Raw genomic sequence first — 25,785 nt, forward strand, 5'->3', positions numbered from 1 at the left:
CTCATTAATTGCACAGTTGTTTATTGTATAAATTCTAGTATAAAGTCTTAGTCTTTAAGTTATATAGGCATTAAAAATTATAGATCAATAGTCATCTATCTTTGTCATACTTATAGTTAGACTAATCAGATTCTTTGGATACATAGAGACTGTATTCTACATAGATAGGTAATTTTCAACCCCTTCAAAGAGCTGTAGAATATGACATTTAAATAACTTAGGGTTCTGTTGAAGGGAGACACGATTGCTCCTGGCAGCATCGATCTATTCCTGAGAGAATGTTGAGCACCAAAGACACCCCACTTAAAGCTTGTTTTCTTCTTGGCAAAACTGGCCTTTGGGCAAGAAACTGCCCATGCATCAACCACTGACAAATGCACGATGTCTGGACGGGACAAGCAGGATACAAGAAAAAAGGCTGTCAAATCTTGCCAAGACAGGGTAAGACGATTTTGAAATTTTTTCCTGCCTCTGAAAATGGTCTGTCAGTTACTCTAGGCCTTAGCCAAAGTTGGTTGCTTCAACACTGGAAATGAGACTTTGGGTGATTGCCCAGGTAGCCAGTTGTCTTTGTCATTTGTTGCACATTTTGGAAGTCGCTTAGTTGCACTTCCTGCTTACCCAAGTAATATTTTTTCCCTTCCCAAGTCTTCATTAGGGTTGAAGACTAAATAGTTGTAGTTACTTTCCTCTCATGACTCGGCCAACTTATTTATTATACAAGATTTAAACTCATTAGGATAGAATAATTATTGAAACATGTATTATATGTTTCTTGCTTGATATTGTTAATGCTGATTGTAATTCTAATTTTTATATGTGATATTTGTTCTTATTGTATATAACTTTGTATTAAGCTTAGAACTTTCTTATTTAAACAGAAAGGGGAGGTGCTGTAGGAATTCTTAGTGCCAGTAGCCTTTAAGTTACCCACCTTCTTATACTATATTTGCCGATGTAAAGCATGCATCTGGCCTCTCTTCAAGAAACATGATTCGGTTCCTGTTCCCTGTTCATGCAGAGGACTGTAATCTGTGAGTCTACCCCTAAATAAATAACCCCCCAATCATACTCAATTCTGAGCTAGTGTGATTTCCTTTAAGAGTTCATCTTCAGGTACCTATTTAAAAATCACTGCTGTGGCTGGTGGAAAAGTTCAAGTGTAACAAAAGCAACCTTTAAAAACATTTGAACACTAGGAAGACAAAACAATCTGCCTACTGACTTGTGTTTCCTGAAGCAGGTGTCCAATTATATCATTCATATTTACATCTCCTAGCCCTTCATCTTTTCTGTTCTTGTTGGACCTTTTTAGAGAAGTGACAAATTTTAATCAGTAAAATAAAAGACGAACAATTTACAGTTGAAGTCTCATAAAATCATGTGGAACATAACGTAACTGAGTGGAACTTCAAAGGCAATGAGGGAAAGACTATAAAGACAGGTGAACATAATTGTTTTCTCATGCATCCAGGCCATGGATAAGATATGCAAAGCTCTGGGAGCTGGCTAAGCAATAAGCGTTGTATCCATTTCGAGGCAACATGAAACCACAGGCTATAGCAGAAATGTAACGTGGGCTGGTTGGTTTTTGTCAACGTGCTGCAAAACTTACCTGAGAAGAGAAAAACCTCAATTAAACAAGTGCCTCCATCAGACTAGCCTGTGTATATGTCTGTGAGGCATTTTCTTGATAACAATTGGCGTGAGGGTTTCAACCCAGTGTGAGCGGTGTCATCGCGAGGCAGGTGGTCCTGGGCTCTATAAAAAAATCCAGACTAAGCAAGCCATGGAAATCAAGCCAGTAAGCAGTGTTTCTCCGTGGCTCCTGCCTCTGACCTTGCTTTAGTTCCTGCTCTGACTTCCCTCAGTGATGGACTCTGATGAGAATGTAATAACCAGATAAACCCTTCCTTCCCCAAGTTGACTTTGGTTAGTGTTTTATCACAGGTACAAATAAACCAAAGTAGAACATGGCTATGTGGCCCATGTTTTCTTTTCCTAAAATACGAACAAATGTCTACTTACCCCAAACAGGAGAGCAACATTAGACAAAAGGATGGACTCCACCAACGTCCAACTTGGAAAACCAAAAATTGTATTGAGGTTACTTATGGGAATATGGGTAGGGATGACCCCAAAGCAGCTGCATCACAAAAAGCCCACCCTACCATCATGACTACTCATGAAGGCACCTGCCTGCTGCTCCCTGAATGACTTGCAGACAGCTCTGCAGGTTGGAGAATCTCTTCTCCCTACAGTCCTCACTGTTTCTGTAACCCTGGGGAAGGACCTGTGAATCCTCTTTGTGCTCTAGCCATACAAAATACATAGCTTGGTGCAACGCCACAGCAGCAGCAATAAAACTCGTGGGCTTTGCTAAGTTCTCCTGGAAGTGATAAGCTTTTCACCTAAACATTTGGTGGACTACACCAATGAAGCCTTCCCACCCTAAATTAAACTTTGTGAAAAGTCTTTGGTTGTTCCTAGGGTTATTACTGTTCATACTCAAATCTCAGTATCTTCTATAAAAGAAAATCTGGTTGTCCTATACAATAGCTTGAATTTTTTCATGTGTATTTATTTTATTCATATTAGTGTTTTAATTGCATGCATGTAAGCACAACACATGTGTTCAGTCCCCACATAGACCAGAAGAGAGAATAGAATTTCTTGGACTGGAATTATAAATATTTGTGAGTCATTGTATGGGTGCAGGAAACTGAACCAGAGTTCTCTACGAAAAAGCAAGTGTTCTTAACCGCTGAGCCATCTTTCCATCCCCTAAGTCTAACTCTTTTCAGCAAAGTGTTTTCCAGGCAGCACTCAAGAGAGCCCCTTGCTGTCTGACAAGTGTGCTGGGTGTGACTTCAGCATAATCACCTGAGTACAAAGCCCAGAAAAGTGTTGCAGAAGATAGGAGGTGACTTAGGTACCCCAGGTGCTGTTGTGTGAAAATAAAATTGATTTTTATCTATTTATTTTACACCACACTACCTCGCAGGAACTTTATTAGAACTTATGTTTATAAGCAGTTTATTTTAAAATTTTTATGTACAAGAAAATTCTATTCAGAACATAAAAAGATGCCTAATCCTTTCTGATTTGAATTCTGCTTTTAAATATATTTTTACTTACCTTAATACATGGATTTTGATCTTGCCCACTCCTTAACTGCCTCCTTCACTCTTTCCATACTACACACCTCTCTCTAATCTTCATATCCTCTTTTTGATCCCACTGAGTCCAATTAATGTAACCAGTACATGCATTAAGTGTGGAGCCGTAGACCAGAGTTTGAGCAGCCTACCAGAGGCTACAACCCTAAGAAAAACTGACTCTTCCTCCCTCAGCAGCCATCAATTGCCAATAGCAGATGGGAGTGGAGTTTCCTAAGTGCCTCCCCAGTCTGCATGGGAATTTTGACTTTCTTGATCCCGTGTAGTGCTTGTACAGGCAACAGAGCAGCTACGCATTCATGTATTAAATAGCTCTCTAGTGTCTGGGAACCAATGTTTCATTGCAGTCTTCCCCAGCCTCCTGCTCCCTGAGTCTTGGGAATGAGATAATGATACAGAAGTCCCCTTTAAGGCAGAGCACTCCATGGTCTCTTGGTCTCTGCATGTTGACCATTGTGGGTTAAACTTCTCTAATGAGAGCTGAGAGATGAACTAATCTATGGGTATAAAGGTAAGTATTTAGATAGTAAGTTGATGCTATGTCAATTTATCAAAATCACAGGGGTAGGAACTCCCAGAGTCCTATAACTTAGCTGACCACAGGTCCTTGGCCCAGGATATAGCACCAGACATGAATACCATTGGGCCTTAAATCCTATCAGAAATAGTTTGGTATGGGTCTTCTCTTTCTCCCGGGGTCATGGGCCAAAGGGCCCATGCAGACAAAAGAAGCAACCAGGGTGTGGACAGCCATGAGCATGACTGAAAGACCTTCCAGGAGGCAGCTGCAGAGAGACAGCTCATTGTACTGTTCCAGGGTTAAGGCACTGAAGGGTTCTTCAAGTTACAGGTGGAAAGGAGTGATTAGTGACAATTTAGCACCTAATTATCATACAGGCGGGAAAAAAGAGCAGGACTTCTGTGCTGAGTCATACAGCATTTGCAGGGAGCATTTGCAGAGTCGTCCTCCAAACAAAATCAGGCATCTGAGCTCAAGGACACACTCCAAAGAATGTTAGTGGAGAAGTGGAAGCCCCCATGAGAAAAGGGGTCCTCCATTTTGTGCTGAGCTCAGAGAGCTATCCAGACATGATGGACAGACAGGACGGACTGCAACCTTACTAGCACGGTTCGCCAACAGTTTGGTTACCCCTCTACCATTCATGCCACTATTTCACCAATGGCCATGTCTTGTCAGACTGGTCATTATTGTGACTGTTCACAACTGGTTAAGACTGTTTACTACTTCTATCCCAGAAGCCTGTATAACATCATCCCACACTGGGAGCCAGCTAGAGGATTTATTAACAACTGTACTGGCTCACAGCTCTAGTGCAGTGTTGGATAGAAGGGACAGTGGTGGCCATCCTTGTACCATTCCTTGTATTATTATTATTACTATTGTTATTATTTTGGTTTTTCAAGACAGAGTTTTGCTGTGTAGCTCTGACTGTCCTAGAACTAGCTCTTAAAGACCAGGATGGCCTTGAACTCATAGAGATCCACCTGCCTCTGCCTCCTGAGGGCTGGGATTAAAGGCACGTGCCACTACCACTCAGCAAGTTAGGTATATTTTATGGATGTTTATCTTTTGATTTGGGAAGATCCTTTTTACTATTTGCTTTCTTCAGTGCCTTCAGTAAAGGAGTTTTGGACTTATTTATATGCTTTTTTTTCCTGTCTATTGAAATTATTGGTTTTTATTCTTTGTCATTTATTCTGTCGATAAGCTGTATTACACTCATTGATCAGCAGAGGTTAAAACAATTTTGTATTCCTGGAATAAATCAGACTTGGCCACAGTATATAATTCCATTTAGGCATTTGATGTCTTGAATTTCATTGAGAATTTTTGCGTCTATAGTCATAAAAAATATCTGTCTGTGTAGTTCTTAGAATGTTTGTATTCCAATGACAGAAATACAAGACAGAAAATTCCCTTTTTTTAAGACTTTTGGAAGGAATAGCGCTAATTAGCCATCAAGCATTTGGTAGAGAACATGAGAGAAACCATCCTGGCCTGAATTCCATTTCGTGGGAAGTCTTATGATTGTAGACTCAATTTCCTAAATTATTCCGAAGGCTACTACTGTTCATACTCAGAAAGGATGACATTCAACAACAGACATTCACCAGCTCCTGGTTCTACAGGCCAAAGTGTTGACAGGGCCACTCTGGTTCTGAATTTTATGGTAGAATCTTTCCCTAAGTTTCTGGCTTCTGTTTTTTTCCTAGCAACCCCCTGGCTTGGAGAGATACAGAACAGGAAGCCCTGCTTCCACAAGCACGTGGGTATACTACCCTCCCATGTCATCAGTCTGTCCCTGTCTGTCCCTGCCTCTCCTTTTCTCCTAAAGACTGCAGTTGTATTAGATTAGAGAATCCATTCCTTCTCTGTATGAGCTCATTGAGCAATTACTTTCCATAAAAAGTTTATTTCCAAATAAGATTCCCTTCTGAGTTACTGTACTAGAGCCTCAAAGTATCCTTTCCAGGGGCAATTCAGCCAATGACAATTTTGGAGGGGAGTGGGGTCTGCATCCAACTTTCTATTTCTACGCATATTTTTCTATTTTCCTTTTCTTCTTGAGTTGCTTCAATCATTTGATTCATTATATGAAATTTTCTATTTTACCTGAATTATCTAATTTGGTCATATATAGTCATATGGAATGTGTCCATACATATTAGTTACTTTTCTTTTATCTTTGTCAAAATAGCTGACAGAGGCAACTTTGAGAGGAAAGCTTTGCTTTGGTACACAGTTTGAGGTTACAGTCTGTCATGGCAGGACGGCATGGGGACTTGGTCACATGACAAGAGCAATCAGGAAATAAAGAGAGGTGAATGCTGATGCTCAGCTCGCTTTCTTCTGTTTATTTTGAGCAGGACCCCGCCCATGGGGTTAGGGTAGGTCTTCTCACCTCAGGCAACCGAGTAGAGAACTCCTTCATAGACACACTCAGAGCTCTGTCTCTTTCATGATTCTAGAGCCTGCCAAATTGGCAATCAACACTAACGATCGCGTTATTATGATTATTTTATTTCTAGAGTCAGCATCAGTGATCTCACTTTTCTGCTTGGCTTTACTGATTTGAATGTTTTCTCTTGATAATATTTAAATTATTACACTTATTTATTATGATTGTGTGTACATGCAAGTGTGTGCCCAGCATATGTGTGGAGATCGGAGGACAACTGGCGGGCGTTGGTTCTCTCCTTCTTCTATGAAGGTCCCGGGGATCCAGCAGGCTTAGCCACAGCACCTTAACCAACTATGCCCCTGGATAACTCATTCGTTTCTCTTGATCCTTCTGTCAACTTTTTTTTTTTTTTTGATTTTCGAGACAGGGTTTCTCTGTAGTTTTTGGTGCCTGTCCTGGAACTAGCTCTTGTACACCAGGCTGGCCTATAACTCCCAGAGATCCTCCTGCCTCTGCCTCCTGAGTGCTGGGATTAAAGGCATGCGCCACCACCGCCCGGCTGTCTGTCACCTTTCTTGATCTTTCCAAAAAGAAGTTAGGCTTTGCCGATTCTCTCCGTTGTTTTTCCATTCTTAGGGAACCTGTGCTCCCATCTTTAGGGGTTTTTTATTATTCTTATTCATCCTGCTTACTTTAGATTATTATGCTTTCCTTTCTCAAGAAGTTTAAAGTTCAAGACTGGATCTTTTGAGATTTCTTTTAATAAAGGTATTTACAGCAACAAATTTCCCTCTGGCCCTCCTTTAACTGAATTTTATAAGTTTTTGTAGCTCTTTCCTCATTCATCTCACAGTATTTTCTAATTTTCTCGTGTTTTTTTTTTATCATTGATTATTTAGGTATATATTTTCTAATTTTGATTTCTTATGAATATACCAAATTCATGTTGTTAGATTTTATTTTGTGTTCCTTTATAGCTATAGTATGTGTTTTGTATGGTTTCAACATTTTTATTTGCCTATACTGATTTATAGTTCTATCCCGAGAAAGAGTATGCAATTGAAATGGGTAGGCACCAGTTGTTTATGGACAGTGTGTTCTAGACAGTCCATTAAGTCTCCAGCCACATGGTGGGGTTTCAAGTCCTTTCATTTCCTTGTTGGACTGTCCATAACAGAAGGGGGTGTGTGTGACCCTTCCAATTAGCATTGTTGTATCATCTGTTTTTCCTCCTATTATGCCTATATACTCCAGACCTTACTGGGAGATGTGTATCAATTTATAGTTATTATATTTCCTTGATGGATATCTACTTGGCTTTCTAGTTCTGTGATAAACACTATGAGCAAAAGCAAGTTACAAAAGACGGGCTTTATTGGGCTTGCACTTCTGTATCACAGTCCATCAGGGACGGAAGGCGAGGCCAGATCTCAAGCAGGAGCCTGGAGCCAGAAACCCGAACAGAGACTATGGAAGAATTCTGCTGATTGACTTGCTAGGTTTTTTTAAAAATATTTATTTATTTATTGTATACACAATATTCTTTCTGCATGTATTGCCTGCAGGCCAGAAGAGGGCACCAGACCTCATTCCAGATGGTTGTGAGCCACCATGTGGTTGCCGGGAATTGAACTCAGGACCTCTGGAAGAGCAGGCAGTGCTCTTAACCGCTGAGCCATCTCTCCAGCCCTAGATTTGTCTCCTTATACCAACCCCGAACCACCTGCCCAGGAAATGACTCTGCCCACAGTGGGCTATGCCCTCCTACAGCCAAACATTACCCAAGAAAATGCCCCATTGACTTGTCCACAGGTCAGTCTGACAGAGACATTTGCTCCCAGTCTCCAGAATTGTGAGAAAACATGTTTCTGTCGTGGAAGTCATCCCACCTGTGGCATACTGCTGCAGCAACTCGCACAGGCCAATGAAACCCACTGTTTGTTTATGCAGTATCCCAGGGAACCGCAAAACACAAAGGCAGAATGGCAAATGCAAGGGAAAGTTCAGCTTGCTTTTAATTAGCAATATTAATTATATTATACATAATAATTAGCTATGCATATTGTGTTTCATTCATTATACTAGTTATATATTTTATATCATCATAATAATGTGTAATATAATTGCATATATTCTTTATATTAATTATTATGTATCCTATTAATTATACATAATGTCTTTCATTGTGACAGTTTCATGTGCACATATAACATGTTTTAATCAGAGTCATCTCTCATAATCCTCTCTTGTCCCCATCCCAGGCCCACGGACCCTTTCCTCTTCCTAATTAGTCCCTCTATACGTCCACATGTTTTAAAGTTGGATTGGGTTTGGTCACCAAAGCATGGGTAAAAGACTGTTTACAAACACACGGGCAACTAACCGGGGCTACACCACTGAAGAAAGTGCCATGCCCAACCTACCATAACCGTTAACTGCCAATAGCTCCTGGGGTGGGATGGGGTGCCATGAACCTGAAATCTCAGTTTGTATGGTGATGTAAAAACCCTTCTCTAGTTTGTCTCCTCATATACAAGAGTCACAATAGATTATATGTTCCTTTTGCTCTCTGCCTGGTTTAAAGCTCTTGCTGCTTCTCTTATTTTCTTGCCATGACCTCTTAGACCAGTGGTTCTCAACCTTCCAAAGCTGTGACCCTTTAGTACTGTTGTGGTAACCCCCAACCACAAAATTATTTTTGTTGCTACTTTCTAACTGTAATTTTGCTACTGTCATGAATCTTAATGTAAATATCTGTTTTCTGATGACCTTAGGTGACCCTGTGACCTCAAAGGGGTTGCGACCCACAGATTGAGAAACGCTGTCCTAGACTTTTCTACTCTCTCCTTTTCCTCTTCCTACTCCCCCTCTTTCCTTGGGCAGTTTTACCACTGAGTCCCATGCTACAAGACTAGCCTCACTGTGTCCTCCAGCCCCCAACCCCAAACCTGTCCCTGAAAGCTGCATGAGCAGCCCCGGAATTTCCTGTGCTCCTTCTCCAGCCACAGAAACAGAAGCACCCCAAAGATGCCAAAGTCAAGACTCTCAGACTGAAACACTGACTCCACGTTTTAGCATGTTGATCCCAACAAGTTAATAACATTTATAAACTTGAGGATCTATCATAGCAACATTGATAATCCTGCCTCCCTTGTTTGTCTAACTATTGAGACATTCAAACAAAATCAAACGCCAGAGGTATTTAAGCATTATGGTCACCAGAAGTTTTCTATAAGAGTGTTCAGTCTCCTTCTACTTGCCATGCTCTTCTTCCCCCCTTTAAGAGGTTCTAACAATCAAAATGCATCTCCCATGTTTCCCCTTGACACTACCTCCTAAGTCTAAAGGAGTCTAAAAGGGCTGTCTCTTCTTTCCTGGTTATCTTGGGATCCTCTGTGTGTGTCCAGAAATAAGGATTTGGGTGTGGGGTACCCCAAGCAGGCCCTTTTGATTTAACTGCTTCTCTTTTCCCCAGTCTGATCACTACAGGTGTCAGGACAAGGATGCCAGGCCTAACATCTGGGCTTGCGCTGCCACCCGTGCCACTACGAGAAGCTGATGACTTTAACCTCCTGCAACACTGATAACTCTGCTTTCGCCGCCAGCCTGCCTTCTGCATTAGCAGGGCTTCCCCAACTACACATGCATGAGCACTTGCTGCCTAAGAATCAGAACAGGTATGTCCTGCAGCCAAGAGCCAAGCTGGCTTCCACATCCGGGCAAGCAGTACAAAGGCAAGTGCTCTGAGTTGCTTTTCTCATGACACAAGGAAAGCCTTGAAGTCTGATCACACTGATGAAGGCCACTGAGTACCCCAAGCTAGGGAGACTGTGCAGTTGGTGAAGTGCTTACTGGCAAGCATGAGGACCCGAGTTCAGATCATCACACTGAACATCACATCTGTAATCGCAGCGCTAGGGAGGTGGAGACGCGAGGATCCCTAGAGCTTACTGTTCAGCCAGTACAGCCACTCTGTAAGCCACAGCCTCAGTGAAAGACCCTATCTCACAATATTAGATGGAGAAGTAATTGAGGAAGACACCTCACACAAACACACACAGACACAATCTAGCATCTAAAGAATGAAGAAAGTGGCAAGAATCGGAGCCCTTGTCTGCGTGGATGTGGGGCTACAAAATGCCTGCCACCATTACGTAAGAGACATGGAATTCCAGCCCAGTGGCTTACACAAACAGCATCATGCCTGGCTAAGCAGCAAAGGCCAACTTCTCAAGTTAACTTTAATCTGATTATCCCCAGTGTTTACAGCGCAGAGCAGACTCTGTGGTGGCTTCTCCTGGCCCTCCCTCTTCCTGACTCTTCTGTTGTCGAATTGCTGACTGCACAGCCTGCCTTTATCGGAGGGAAATGAAAACTTTGGTGTCTGAGTAAATGTCACATTTCTGGAGTATGCTCAAATAATTGTGGGAAGTCATAAACCATGTAGTAACTCATGAATTATATTGACTGTTAATCACGTTAGATCTAATTGAACCGGGAAAGAAAAAAAAAAAAAAAAACATTGTTTTTGCTCTTTTCTCATTTTACATGGGATTTTTGCTTCCAGCCCACTGAAAACTCAGGACAGCTTCTAAAATTTTGAAATATTGGTTGATACTTTTTTGACACCCTGCCAGAACTCTGGATAGATTTGTAGCTGAGATACACAGAAGAGCCTCGAACAGTTTGCAACCTTAAACGTTGATCTAAGAGCCACATAGAAATTTATCCATTTATTTTTTTGCTGTGTTTTGTTTGCAGAATCATTGACCATTTGAATATTTTTATTTATTTATTAAAGATTTCTGACTCTTCCCCGCCACCACCTCCCATTTCCCTCCCCCTGCCCCCAATCAAGTCCCCCTCCCTCGTCAGCCCAAAGAGCAATCAAGTTTCCCTGCCCTGTGGGAAGTCTAAGGACTACCCACCTCCATCCAGATCTAGTAAGGTGAGCATCCAAACTGCCTAGGCTCCCACAAAGCCAGTTCATGCAGTAGGATCAAAAACCCATTGCCAATGTTCTTGAGTTCTCAATAGTCCATATAGGCATCCTCCTGAATATTAACCTTCATCAAGTGATGAAAAAAGACAGAGACAGAGACCCACATAGGAGCACCGACAGAAATCTCAGGTCCAAATCAGGAGCAGGAGAGAGAGCACGAGCAAGGAACTCAGGACCACGAGGGGTGCACCCACACACTGAGACAATGGGGATGTCCTATCGGGAACTCACCAAGGCCAGCTGGCCTGGATCTGAAAAAGCCTGGGATAAAAACGGACTCGCTGAACATAGTGGACCATTTGAATTTTAAAAGATTAGAAAAAGAATAGGGAACTTAAAAAGGTTTTATTCTATTTTAAATCCCCTTTTAAGGGCTAGAAAGATGGATCAGCAGTTAAGAATGCTTTTTGTGCACTCACAAGTACCAGAGTTCAGGGCCACTCACAAAAGCATGTAACTGTAGCTTCAAGAGATCCAGTGCCCTCTACTGGCCTCATTGGGAACCTGCACACTCATCTATGCATATAGATGTGAAAACATGCAGAAACACACACATACACACACACACACGTATACATCGAAGTATAAAGATGCCCATAGTAGAACTAGGAAAGACTGATGAAGTTCAAAGGTCACTTGCTGAAGATCCTCTCTAGGAAACTAGTCTTTCTTTTTTTTTTTTTCTAGTCTATCAGCTGACTAGGTAAGCCGGCACATCCTGGAGAACAGCTACTGTCCTGGTTGCTATATCTTTGGCCAGGTGTTTTATATTGGACATAATCACATAGAAAGATGTACACATACATACAATTAATGATATAATAAACCTACTAATTTTCATATTATGTTTGAAAACATCTTGTTTCATTAATCACTGGTTTCAAATTCTTGGAACCTTCTTCCCAACGAGTTGATTCTAATTTCAACAAATAGTCCATGTTGAATTGTGCCTTCTTGAAATGAAACATCATTCATTTGTGTGTGTGTGTGTGCACGCGTGTGTGTGCACATGTGCAGGTACACATATGAACATATGCATGTAAAAACAGGGGTCAACCTTGGATGTTGTTTCCTACCTGCTGTTCATACTGTTCTTTTTTTTTCTAGTTTGTTTTTTGAGATCTAGTCTCTCCCTGGCCTTGAGCTCTTCATGTAGACTTGGCTGGCTGGAGAGCCCTAGCTATTGGTCTGCCTGCCTTCCTCCCCAGTGCTGGGATCACAAGGGGGGCACTCAGGTCCTCATACTTGTATAGCAAGCATTTCTTTACCAACTGAGCCATCTCCCCAGCCCAAAATACCACTCATTGTTTTTACTGAAGTATTACTTTTTAAAAATAAAGTATTACTTTGTGTAATTATAGTATAATTGCATTATTTCCCCCTCCTCTTTCCTCCCTCTAGACCCTTCCCCTGTTCTCTTTCAAGTTCATAAGCTCCTTTTTCTTTATTTTTTCTACATGTGTGCGCACATGTGAGCACACGTGTGTTCTTAAATATGCAAGTATACCTGTTAAGCCTATATAACATTGCTTGTATGTGCATGTTTTTAGGAATTACCATTTGGGACTAGATCATCAGTCAGTGCGCTCTTTCCACAGGAAGACTCTGTTTCCAGCTTTCAGTGTTCTTAGTTGTCTCTAGTCCTTTGTGTAGAGTTGAGGCCTTGTGAGCTTTTCCCCATCCATACCGTCATGTATATTAGTATCATGTCTGGTAAAGTAATGTGTGGGCGACCCTGTTGGTGAAATTTAATGGGTTCTGACAGCTTTAGGAAACACAATAGCACACAAAACTTCCTGTTCCCATGGCTCATATGCTATTTCCGCCCCATTTCCCACAATCTTTGAGCCGTGGGTGCAGAAGCCATGCTTTTACTGTATCTGCTGGACTGGGCTTCACAACTCCACAACGTGACTCACTGCTTTCTGTAATGGTCTCCATTTGTTGCAGTGAGAGTTTCCTTGATGAAGGAAGACTGAGGATGACACTTCCCTGTGGAAGGACAAGCATTTAGAGTGAGATCGGGGATTGTTCTGTTTAGTAACACAGGGATGCTATTCATTTTTAAAGTTCATTTGGAAGCACTTCATTGTGGCCATGAGTAGTTGGAAGAAAAATGTAGAGCTGAATTTTTTTTTTGTCACTGGAATTAAAAGAAAGTGGGGAAAAGAATTTTATCCTTTTGCTGTGTAGAAGAGAAACAAGCACGACTGTTTGATGGAAGTTTGCATAAAAATATAGCTTTTGGAGTTATTAAAAATCATGTACGGCAGCCTTGTGTTTAATTTTTTTCATCAGTTATTACCTAATTTACAGTGATCCTGCTTCTAAACCAACTTAAAGACTGGTGTTGGCAATGAATGTGTGGAGCAGTTACTACTGAGACAAAAGAAGCATTTCGAGCACCTGGAAATGTACTAAGCCTTCTGGTTTTGAGTGACAGCCTGTGGTTGGCCCTCCGTCTTTCACCTCCCTCTTCTTCCTGCTCCTCATTTAATGAGGGTTGTTGTATCCATTTCTCCTCCCATCATGATAGTCAGCTTCCTGCTGTACCTTTGCACCAAGTTTAGAGATTATTAAACACTTTTGGGTTTGGTTATTTTTATGTGTTTTTCCAGTTTCCTGGAGACGTGATTGACGTAAAGATTGCATGTATTTTGTGATATTCTGACATATCTATTTGGTGAACCGATTACACAATCAAATGTTCCTGTGCAATGAAGAATGCTTGAAATTTATTCTCCTGGCAAATTTCTAGGACACAACTTGTTATTTTGGTATTGCGTGCTCATCAGTATAGCAGGGAGAGAGATTTCAATGCAATTCTAATTTGAATTTTCTTGGTTGCTAAGTCTAAGAGGCAGTAGTTGGTTCTTAGCTTGTGTGTGTCTCTGTGTCTGTGTGTCTATGTCTTTGTGTGTGTCCATGTGTGTCTCTGTGTGTGTGTGTGCATTTCTGAACCGTTTAAATCTGTCACTTTTCCTTTTTATTGTTTGACAGTTTCATAGTAACTTTTAGTAGATTTTTTTTACCACATTTTTCTCTTTCATCTTCCCTCTTCTTCCTCTGAAACCTCTCTTCCAACAATTCTCCCTTTCACTTTCCTGTCTGTCTTTAGTGGGGGGAGGGGCATTGAGTTTGATTAGACTCTCCTGACTGAGTGTATATAGGAATCTTCCATTTTTCTCTTGAGTAAATTTTACTATTTTTGATATTTTTTAATCCATCACATCATCTTTTCTTACAAAATTTTGCAATATGTGTTCACAATGGAATATTATCCAGCTATTAAGAAAAGTGAAAATTACAAGGAAATTGATGAAACTGTAAGCAACTCTCCTGAGTTAAGTAACTGAGATGCAGAAAAAGAATAAATATTACATGTTTTCTCTCTTTCCTGCACGCCAGCTTTGAATCCTCAACTGTACGTGTTCTAGTTAAGATGCTCAGATGTCAGGAATTTACAAGGGGCTCTTAGGAAAAGGAACCTTCAGTAAGGAGAAGAAATAATACAGAGGTATAGAGGGTTAAAAGGGAGCAATGGAACAAGAATGGCTAAGTTGGGGTGAGGGATAGGAAGACAGTGTGGAAGAGGGAATACAGGGAGAGACAACTAACACTAACAGCCTTTGGAGGAAGCCATAAGAATCCCACCATTGTAACAGCTTCATAAAATATATACATACACATGCATTAAAAGAGGTTTGATAGAGCTACCTTACAAGGGGGGACAATACCTCAACTAGACACTCCATGCTAGCAAATAAAAACCCAGTACCAGGAACGGGTTACCTCTTTTTGAGTTGTTTACCAATGGGGTCACAAAGACCTTCAAGCATTTCAGCCTATAACCAATGCTGTTGGCTACCCTCTTGAACATGATAGGAAGACACGGTTGTCAAAGACACCAGGTATTTGAGTCACAGAGCTTGGAGACATCAAGCTGGTGCCCCTTGAAACATCTTCCTTACTAGCTAGTACTCACGGTGCTCTAAGGCACTGTGCATGTTTTTAGAGAAGAAAAGTACTCCTCAGTCTTGTCCATCTGTGAACTCTACAAGCTACAACCACTGACTTGACAAGATATGACTACTAGGGAAATAGTGGTATGGTTGCTATGGCAGCAGACATCCACTTCCTACCTGGATGTAAGACCTGCTCCATGACATTGAACCCTAGCACTGGTAAAGGGTCCAAGGACCTGTGGCTAGATGGGGCATAGACCCTAGGCAGGAACCCAATATTATTATTCTGATAAATAGATATAGCATTAAATTAGTTCCTAATGACTCATTGCTATGCCTGTAGATAGGTTATATCATCAGAGAAGCTTCTCCTAGCAATAGCCAGCGACTGATACAAAAACACTCAACTGATCAGAGTGCAGAAAGCAAAAGACTATGGAGCATCCAGCCCCAAATGGGGAATTAGTATCACACTGGATAAGTCATCCCTAAATGGGACATTCGTATCACACCCCTCCTGACAAGGTTCTTTGCAGAAGAGGGGGTAGAAAGATTATAAGAACCCAAGGCAGTAAATATCAAGGAAAGAGTGTTTCCAAACACAACAGGGTAGATGCCCATACGGATTGGCTCACAATGATTTTAACAGCTTGCACAAGACCACACAAGCTCCAGTCAGTCAAAATCCCAGCTTGGAGGTGGGAAAGTGGGAATGAAATCCAACCATTAACGAGGGAGCAATCATATTTGATAGTGGCTGGAAAATAAGAGTCGGTTTCTTTGGTGATGTGAACCCATATAAGGTTGGTCATGCTCCATGGTGGGCCCCACTACCAGGTATAGCAGGGCAGTGCAAACTGTACCCAATGCAGAATGGAGATTTCAAAGTTGAGTGTGAAGGAATGGGAGGTGGAGAAGATGATAATAGGAGGAGTTGGGGGATGGGAGATGAATAGGTCCAAAAATTTGAAACAGAAATAATTGTTTTTTGTCTTTTCAGACAGTTCCATAACTATTTGGGTACAAGTCTTTAAGTGGCATAAGCAGAAAACAAAATCCCATTTAATGTGTAAAGAACACTGAAATAATTCACCACAGAAATTGTGCATTAAAAAAAATCAGAATTCCATCACTCAGGAAGTGGAGGCAGAAAGATCCTGAGTTCAAAAGCAGTATTGGCTACTAAGTAATCTTCAGGTAAGCCTGGGCTCATAGCAAAAGTTACAGGACAAGAAAGAAAAGAAGGGGGAGGGAGAAAGGGAAGAATAAAAGAGAAAGAGAAGAAGGGAGGGAGAAAGGAAAGAATGAAGAAAGGGGGTAAGAGGAAAGGGGGGAAAGAAGAACTCTATCAAGACACCTATTTAATCAGAATTATGAAATTATGGTGCATCTTCTGCGTTAACACAAAGAGGGTGTAGAGTTGAATCCTATGGGTTGTGGGTAGCGATATGCTATATCTGTTACTCCTCTGATACAAAAATTTAAGGAAATGCAAAAGACATGAGAGACTTTAAAACACAGAGGATGGACCATAATGTTGAGTAATGTCAACTGTGTTTCACGGTCCCAGTGGCTTGTCTATGTCACAGGCAACCTGGGTGATCTTTGTAAGTAAGATATGCAATTCTTCATTTTACCAGAGGACAAAATTGGAGTTAAAAGCCTAAGAACGGAACCCAAGATGGTCAGTGACTTTCCACACTTGCTCAGAAGATAATCTGGCTAAAACATTTCCCTGTGTTCACAGTAAATCCTGACTGTATCATAGCTAGCAATTGTCGAATGAATTGTATTCCAAGGCAAAAAGCCAAAAATCTGAAAGTTTTTCATCATGAAATCAAGGTGCAAGACATCAATTCTTTGTAAGACTAGAATTCAAAATTGAAAGTTCTTCTGATGATTTTTGCAGCACACATCAAAGAAAAATAAATAATCTGGCACATGAAACCATTTTATATCAGATATATTGCATATTTTCTTATGTTTCTCAGTTTTGTTCAAAGGTGAAACACTCAATTTTCAGTGGTCTTATTGGAATAAGTATATTATTGGGGTGGACTTTGAGGTTACAAAAGCCCACACCACCCCCCTCCCCGCCTCTCTCTTCCTGCTGCCTGTAGATCTGGATGTAGAACTTGCAGTGACTTCTCCAGCACCATACCTACCTGCATGCACCAAATCCCCACCCTGCTAACTATGGACCAAACCTCTGAAACTGTAAGCAAGACCCAATTAAGTGTTTTGCTTTATTAGGGTTGTCATGGTTGTAGTGTCTCTTCACAGCAATAGAACACTAGCCAAGACTTCATGTAAAAAAGAAAAAAAAAAAAAAACAAGTGTAGTGTTTATCTGAAACCACAACACAGGGAAGGTGGGAGAAACAAAGTGATCCAGGATGCTTGTGGGTGTCAGTGAACTCCAGGTTCACTGAAAGACCCTGTCTGACAAAGTTTAAAATGGAGAAGCCATAGGGAAACACACCCAGTGTTCACCTCTAGCCTCCACACATGCAGGTGCCAGTGAACACACCTTTGTGTATACACACACACATGCACGCATGCAAGCACACATGCACATACACACGCACACACACACACACACACACACACACACACAGGGGGGTGCAGGAGAGAGAGAATAGACAGGTTTTAATTTTACCCTGTGATTACAAGACTTTGGAAAACTGATATTTTTCAAGGTCATAAAATTTCAGGGAATATCTTTGGGAAACTCAAACCAACCGCACATATTTTGTAACCAATAAGTTGAGAGGTCTGAGTTGTGAGCCCACTGCTCTCTGCTGTCTGGGTAAGTGGCATGATACACGGCTTACGGGCTCCGATGGCTGGAAACCTTCTCCTTGGAAATTCCAGCTTCGGCTTTAATTGCCAAAGGGTTTTCTCATGTACTTCAGGTTTTCAAAGACTGTTTCTGCATGTATTTAATGTTTTATTCTTTAGCAAACATTTTTTCCTTATTCTAAAGAATCTGCTTAGAAACAAGATTGATAAAATCACCCGAAGCCAATTTCTCTTATTATCAAACCTCACACACTAGTCTAATGCCTTGTGGGTAGTTGAGTATCTGAAAATAGATACCATATGGAGAAAATTAGAAATCAAAATGTTAATTAACGTGACCTAATCAAAGACACATAGGCTAGACTATGGAGTGTTTATCTCTAATCCATAGCTGAAAACAAAATGAAACTCATGAGCAGAATATCACAACAATTATTTTTAGTATTAATAATCAGTTTTCCCTACAGCCTCTCACTGTAAAACCTATTCAAAGATGTAAATGTGTATGGGTATACCTTGAGGCTATAAAAATGAAAAGAAGAAATACAAACAATAAAGTCAATTTAAAAAAACACCAATTTAACTCATGTTTGTCTTACATAGAATATAATGATCTACTGATAATCTTTTTTTAATTTTTAAGATTTGTGTGTGGATGTGTATACGCATGTGTGTGCGTGTGTGTAAGTATGGACACGTGTCTGGAAGAGATGTCAATAGAGTCCAGAAGAGGGTTTCCAATCCTCTGGAGGTGTAGTTACAGGAAGTTCTGAGCTGTTTAATGTAGGTGTTTAGAACTGAACTTGGTCCTCTGGAAGAACAGCGAGCACTCTTAATTGCTGAGCCATTTCTTAAACCCTCTGCTGATAATGTTTAACCATGATAAATTTAATAAATGGAAATGGACATTGTTCTCTTTAAATCTGTGTGCTCGTTCTAGCTTCACTGCTATAGATCAAAGTATTTGAGACAGTTTACTTTGAGACTGCCTTCAGACATGAAGTGTACACACACGCACACACTCACAGCACACACACTTGTACAGACCTATGCACACACACGGGAATATGCACACTCACATGCACACAGATAGCCTTTTCCTTTATAAAGCAATCTTATTTTTGCCCACTCCCCAAAACCTTATTAGCCAGCTTGGTTATTTATTCTCGAACCAAATCTGACGCAAATTTCTAAAAGCCTCATCCTGCCTCATACGTATTTTTAAAGGGCATTATATCAAGATGGGAATTCCAGAAGAAAATTTCAGAAGTCTTTTCCAGGTTTGGAAATAGATTTGTGGATTACATCTCTAAGCCTCCCAAATTCCTTCATTAAATATTTGTTTTTTTTTTTTTTATTTTCTGCTCAGAGGTTCAAGGCAAGTCTATAAACTTAAAACAAACAAATGATAGTTGCAAGGCATTTATGTTAGGAGTCAAGAAAAGCTGTGATATTATAGCAAAAAAAAAGGCAGTGCACTAAGAGTCTTTACACCTAACAGTTTAGGACCGAGAACAACTTCCTGCAAGTATGGAGGTATAATGAGATCCACTGACTTTTTTGTTTTGTTTTGATTTTCAAGACAAGGTTTCTCTGTGTAACAGCCCTCACAGTCCTGGAACTCACTGTGTAGACCAGGCTGGCCTCAAACTCAGAGATCTGCCTTCCTGTGCCTCCCAAAGACCTAGATTAAAGGTGTGTGCCACCACCGCCCGGCCCCATTGACACCAACCCCGCATTAGACAAAGGTCTGATCTCCAAAATATATAAAGAACTCAAGAAACTAGACTTTAAAATGCTAATTAACCCAATTAAAAATGGGGTACTGAACTGAACAGAGAATTCTCAACAGAAGAAGTTCAAATGGCCAAAAGACACTTAAGGTCATGCTCAACCTCCTTAGCAATCAAGGAAATGCAAATCAAAACAACTTTGAGATATCATCTTACACCTGTCAGAATGGCTGAAATCAAAAACACCAATGATAGCCTTTGCTGGAGAGGATGTGGATTAAAGGGAACACACATCCATTGCTGGTGGGAATGCAAACTTGTGCAACCACTTTGGAAATCAGTGTGGCGGTTTCTCAGGAAATTCGGGATCAACCTACCCCAGGACCCAGCAATACTACTCTTGGGAATATATCCAAGAGATGCCCTACCATATACTACAAAAGCATTTGTTTAACTATGTTCATAGCAGCATTATTTGTAATAGCCAGAACCTGGAAACAACCTAGATGTCCTTCAATGGAAGAATGGATGAAGAAAGTGTGGAATATATACGTATTAGAGTACTACTCAGTGGTGAAAAAAAAAAACAACATCTTGAATTTTGCATGCAAATGGATGAAAATAGAAAACACTATCCTGAGTGAGGTAACCCAGACCCAAAAAGATGAATATGGTATATACTCACTCATAAGTGGATTCTAGCCTTGATTGAAGGAAAGGACTTCTACAGCTTCTACAGCCAAAGGAGATTTCTATGCACATGTTTGATTGCACTCATCAACCAGCATGCAGGCTGTGAGCACTGCAATTTTGTTTGATGCTGCATGTGGAGAAAGAACCAAGTGACTAAGATCCTATCTACAGGCAGAGGCAAAGAGGGACAGAGCTTCAATGCATGGATTTGGGAGAAACACATTGATCCTTAACAGTTACTATTGTTACCTGTGTTCATTTAGATGAGGTTGAAGTATTCTGGAAATTATTAGTCTCCATTAGTCCAATAGATGTTGACACTTCAAGATATGACTTCACTGTGTACTGCTTGGACCAAGCACCCATGCACCTCAAAGTCTTTGGAAAAAGAAGGACATGACAGACCTACCCTGTCAGAGCTCTAGCAATGTCTGCACTCATGTTCCTCTCCATGTGTCTGAATATACTTACTATGTCAAACTACCCCAGCTCAGCAGAGTCCCTGACGAAGCACTACAGATCTGTCTCTCAATTCAGAAAAAGTTCCAGATTAACCAGAAAATGGGAACCAAATAAATATTCACTAAACATCATGGGATGGGCCAACTGTGGGTGGTTCCATCCCTAAAAAGATAGTTCTGAGCTGCCTTAAGGAAGCTAAGGAATAAGAAGTCAAGCAAAACAACAATCTGTGTTCCTCCACGGTTTATACTTCAAGTGTTGTACCTGTTTGAGTTCCTGTCCTGGCTTCCCTCAACAATGTGGGCTGTGACCTGGAAGTATAAAATTAAAGTAACACTTTCCTCTCAAGCTGCTTTTGGTCATGGTGTTTATCACAGCAACAGCAAGCAAACCAGAACAGAACACAACTATGATTGTTGTTCCTTAGCTTCCTGCTACCTTTTGTTTGAGAAACAGCCCCTCACCGGCCTAGAACTTTGCTAAGAAGGGTAAATAGCTAGCCAAGAGTTCCAGGAAGCTGTCAATATACTGTTCATCTCTCACCATTACTAAAATTACAAACGCATGCCACCATGTTGGGCTTTTTCATCGTCTCTAGGAACCTGAACTCATGCCTCCATGCTAATGTGGCAAGTGCTTTACAAAATGAGCCATCCCAACTGCCCGCCATTCTTATTCTGATAAAGTGATTGTCTGGTGGCAACCAACCTACTGTTAAAATCACCCATCCACATTCTGGGATCACATAAGGAACTGAATCTAAGACACAAAAATGTGGACTCCATCATTTTGAGTGGGGTAACACAGGGCTCAGAAAGACAAGTATCACATTTACTCGCTCATAAGTGGTTTTTAAATATAAAGCAAAGAAAACCAGCCCACAAATCACAATCCCAGAGAGCTTAGACAACATGAGGACACTAAGAAAGACATCTATCTACATGGGAAAAAGACAAATTCTCCTGAGCATGGGAACCTTGGGGGAGGGTTGAAGTGGAGGGGAGAGGCAGGAAGGGGAGGAGAGAAAAAAAAAGTAGAACTCAATAAAAATCAATAAAAAATAATGTGGACTCAGAGATATCACTCCGTAGCTGTTGGCAAGGAATACATCTGAAATGATTACTGTTTCCGCAGCTCAGAAAACACACTCCCCTGAAACTAGTGGCCTAACTCACACTTCAACCACTGACTTGGTTTTATTCTTTCACGGGGTTTGCAGTCAGTAGATCAGCTCTGGATCCCAGGAAGGTTGAGGGAGCAGGACACAACAGTGCCATCATCAACTTCAAGCTAGCTGCTCCACCAAATGAGCACATTCTCATGGAACAAACCAGTGCAAACTGGTTAAATCGTGCCAAAATGCCATTTCCGTGGTCAGAATAACTTGTTAGGCTCAGCATCTAAATCCAAAACAGGAATAAAACCAACTCTCTTTGGCCATTTGAATATCAAAGATCCCAATATCCTTGTGCAGACTTATGAATGTACAGTAACATCTTAGAACCTGAAAGTCATGTTGTGAAAGAACAGAGGAGAAATTTCGGCCTTACCATCTGCCAATCTTCTGTGTATGATCTTCTATCATTGACATCTTCAAGAACTCCACATCAAATAAATAGCCTCATAACATGTAAAAAAAAAAAGTATATGTGTGTCCATGTACAAGCAAATCATATTTCTCACAACTGTATAAAGAAGGAATTTCTTATTAGTTTAATTCAGCTACACTAATTCTCCATTTCTCTTCTACTTCTCAAAGATCAGTGCATGCACAGTACATTTTGGAAAGAAAGTTTGAGGAGAGACAGTCGGGACTTCTAGATTCTGAGTTACCTTACATTATTTAGAAGAGCTGGTTACAGACCAGTCTAGATTCCAGGAGAGCCAGATTACGAGGGGAAAGGGGAACTGGGTCTCAGAGTGCAGGGAAAGGTTTAGGGCAGACGGTATAGAAGTAGAGGGCAGGTGGGTGGCTTCCAGGGCTGGATCTGCTGAGCTTCTGCTCTGTTCTTGCCCTCGTCAGTCTACAGCGGCTTCCACTCAAGGAATGCGCATGCTCCCTGTAGCAACAAACCCATGACCTCCTCCCTTTCTCTTCCACTCCCTCATCCTCTTCTCTACATCTCCACACTCACATTCATAGACTGTTGTAATGAGAGCAGGCCTGCTTTTCATCCAGCCGGGCTCCCAGCCGCCCAACTAGCTTATATTTTGAAATAACAACACACAAATTGTATTCATTTAAATACTGCCTGGCCCATTAGGTCTAACCTCTTATTGACTAGCTCTTACATACTTGTTTAACCCATCTCCATTAGTGTGTATAGCCACTTGACTGTGGCTTACTGGCATGAGTCTAACCAGCGTCCATCTCAGAGAGGAGAACCATGGCATCTGTCACACTGCCTTCTTTTTCCCAGGATTCTGTTCTGTCTACCACACCCATCTAAGGGCTGCCCTATCAAAAGCCAAGGCAGTTTTATTTATTCAATCAATGAAAACAACACATAGAAAGAAGACCTTCCTACACCAATAGACCTAAATAAGATTGTAAAGATTTAGTATTTTTAGTTGGTACAAGGAAAAGCTTTTTAAAATTTTATCTTATGGGAAATTTCTCCTTTGAAAGCCATGGCTGACCCCCTGAGATTGAGACGTGATGCTTCTCCGGGCAGCAGGCATTTTCTTTGTCTCCTAGTTAGTTCTGTTGATTTTGCTGGTGCTCCAACTTATTCAATCCTCTAGGGGAGAAGAGACTGAGGAGGACCAAGATGGAGGTTCAAAGATCCTTGGACAAAACTCTTTGGTTTTAACCTCAGCTTATGTTCAGCCCAGCAATGTAGGAAAAACAAAACAAAACTGATTTGATTCAATCATTCTACCAGGAGTTTGTGAACATATGGCATGGGCTGGAATCTTTTTAGAGTCTAACTATAATGAATTTTCTGGGCTTTTTTTAAAAGTGAACTTATAAAACACCTCTGTGACTATCTTTCTAATACTAGCATGAGAATTATATTGAAAATTCGTAAGAATCCAATTAATCTGTAGATGACTGCCCATCTGTTTTGGATGGTGCTTCAGGACATGTTTCCAAGGAAACGGGATCTAGAATTTGCACGCATAAAGTTTATTGGAGTGAACATTCACCAGCATGGCTTTTGAAAGAATGACAGCAAAACTTGGCAGATGGTGACATTGGGCATAGCATGGCAACAACGGGGATTTCAACCATGCCCACAGAGAGCAGAGATAGCCCCTTTTCTCCCTTCCCTGGAGAGCCAATGCTTCAGTTCTTCTCCCTTTCATTATCACACTCATCAGAAGTGGCCAGCTATGGGAATAGGAGACCTAGAGAAAAACTGACCATAGTTAGGGTCCCATTGGGCATGGAAATCAAAGATTCCCTTTGGGTTCATGAACATCACTTCCAGAAGCTGAGGGGATGAAAGTTTCCATGGCTGATGGAGATCTGAACAGCACACAATACAAAGTACAGCACATGGAATCAAGGCAGGAGCACCTCTCAATGTGTTTTCCAGAAAGCGTCTGCCTGAGTCGAACTTGTGAGCTAGTGCAATCTTCTGCCTTTTCCCTTCACCCATTCACTCTGCGAGTGTAAATGGTTACCATTACTGACAGCCCTGTCAATACAAATAATCCAAAGAAACCGTCAATGCAAAGGCTCCATTTTGATATTTTAGAGAAGGCAACAAGAGGCTGGACATTCTGTGCTCTGAACTAGAGCTAAAAAGTTGCTGCCATAGTTCGCGTGAAGATTGTGTACTTCTCCATTGTGAGAGAGGAAGCTATATGTCATGTCTACACACTTTCCTTCTTGGGACAGCTCAACCCAAATTTAATCACTTGTTTAAAAGAATCCTAAATTTCATGTTAAATATCTATGATTCTCTTTAAGATAGGCAGCTTTAGATGGTAACTCCAAATGAAGACAATAGCATCATCTTGGCCCAGGACTGAAATGAAAACAAGATTTATGCAGATACTACAAAGGCAGCTAGTCTTCTTGCTAAGTCTGTAGCAATTTCTTCATTCAAGCAATTTCTCATTTTGGAGACAGTTGTAGAGCCTGAAGCCCTTCATGTGATAAAACTCAAATGAAAGATATTATTTTATTGCCCACTCATGTTACTTTCTCTTCTTTCTTTGGAGAAGGAGGTTGAGAATCTCATTAAAATCCTGGGTATGCCATCCTATTGTATGCAGTAATACATGAGCAACAGGTAAGAAGAACAGAACTATCATTGTAAGTGAACTAACATGCCACGCTAAAACGAAGTAGCCCAACAGATTTTATTTAAGCATATGAAATGAACTTGACTCTCATTAATGTTTTATGTATATTATAAATAAGTGTTCTAACACTCTTAATTGGAAACTTGTGTGTCATTTATTGCCACTCTCCCGAGGCCCCACACATAACGTGTACCCAGTGAAAATTAATCATCAGTAATGTCCTCATTAGGGAAGAGAGATTGGCCAAAATTCTTCCATTTAGTCTTCTTGAAGCTCATTGTACATTTGTTTAAGATATCCTTCCAATGCTTAGATGTGTCAACAATTAAAGAACCCTCTCAGTTTCACAAACTTACCTTTCACAATTCAGGAGCCAGGGACATGAAACCTCTGTTTAGAAGGCAGGCATCAAACACCCACATTTCCAGTGATAATTACCTGAGCTGGTAAAAGAAACCCGCTCATCAATGATGGCTGTTTACAGCAATTAGAGACCTGAACTTAGTCTTTGGTCAGAACCTGTGTAGTGAGGACCGACACCGCCTGTACCATTTCATATTCAATGTTGGGACTGCTTTTCAGCCATGTACTGATAACTTCATCAAAACCCTAACGTTCATCTGTTTCTTCCAAGTGTCAAGCAATCTTCTAAGCACTGTGCATGTATTTAAACTCCATTCTATGTTCTATAGTTACCAAACATTTTAGGTATATTAGTCTCTCTCTCTCTCTCTCTCTCTCTCTCTCTCTCTCTCTCTCTCTCTCTCTC

This window comes from Alexandromys fortis, unplaced genomic scaffold, assembly GCF_014885135.2.
Source record: "Alexandromys fortis isolate MF-2015 unplaced genomic scaffold, M_Fortis_MF-2015_v1.1 scaffold_98, whole genome shotgun sequence".
Lineage (NCBI taxonomy): Eukaryota > Metazoa > Chordata > Mammalia > Rodentia > Cricetidae > Alexandromys > Alexandromys fortis.